Raw genomic sequence first — 1,190 nt, forward strand, 5'->3', positions numbered from 1 at the left:
CTCCCTCTCCCTCTCCCTCTCCCTCTCCCCGTTTATTGAACGTTGTTTTATTCGTACATTTCTACAATTTTCAACGTTTCTCTTATTCAGGAAATGTTCTATAATATATAAATATACCATATGCATTAAAAAAATAGTATATCATGACGGCTGAATGTCAATAAATAGGAGTCAAATGTATTGCAATAAAAGTTCCTGAAGATGAGGCATAACCCGAAATATTGAAACTACACAGGAAATGTAAAAATAGGCTTAATAAATAGAAAGTCCAAAAAGCAAGCTTCACGATTTTAATATTTAAAAAAGCTCTCAAAATTGTTCCAGGTATAGGGCATACAAATGTAAGAATTGCCTTATTTTTTTTTCTTTTGTCTTCCCCCTCCTAATATTGGGATTTCGACATTTGACTATAAATTGTAAGGGCTTAAGATTTGAATAGACCGTGATTAGACTAGCAGCTGGAGGAAATATTACTTAGCTTCCATTAGTGGACCGGGGACTTAAACCCTGCTTAATTAAGCCCTCTAACTGATGGTCACATAAACGACTCACTGAATCATTGTATGAATATTTCATTAGGTAGGGGATGGAAAATGGCGATAGTAGTAAGGCCGGAATGTTGTCGAAATTAAAACAGTTTTTAACCTAGGACACAAGTAATGGGGGAGAAAGGGAAAAGGAAGAGAAAATTGCCTTCATGACTGCTTCGTATTCAGCCCTCTTAAGCATTTCTTCCTTGCATTAACCCAAATCGCCTTCTCGTTTGAATCCAGCGAATTGAGGCCTATACAGAATGATACGGCTCAGAAAAGTAGCTATTTTTGAATGAATATGAAACGAATAGTAACCCTGGAACTGAGAAATCAATCCCTGAACTGAACGTTTTGAGCATTAAATGTTATTTTTATATGCAGTGTGATTTTTAATGTACATTTTAGTGATTTCCACAGTTAGGGCCCTCTAACATTTCCATTATCCTTTATTTTGAAAGGAATATGGTCCGGGTGCGGTCAAGAAAAACTCAACTAGTAGAAATATACTAATTTAATGAGCCAACGTTTCGCCCCACGTTGCAGGGCTTCTTCAGGGCTAAAAGAGATACAAACACATAGTTACAAAAGGAAAACAAAAACCTAAGTGTAAAATAACAGGGGTGTAAAATGTAAAAAAGTAAGATATAATAAGAAAAA

This window comes from Halyomorpha halys, unplaced genomic scaffold (assembly GCF_000696795.3).
Source record: "Halyomorpha halys isolate HHAL.00 unplaced genomic scaffold, Hhal_1.1 Scaffold840.1, whole genome shotgun sequence".
Classification (NCBI taxonomy): domain Eukaryota; kingdom Metazoa; phylum Arthropoda; class Insecta; order Hemiptera; family Pentatomidae; genus Halyomorpha; species Halyomorpha halys.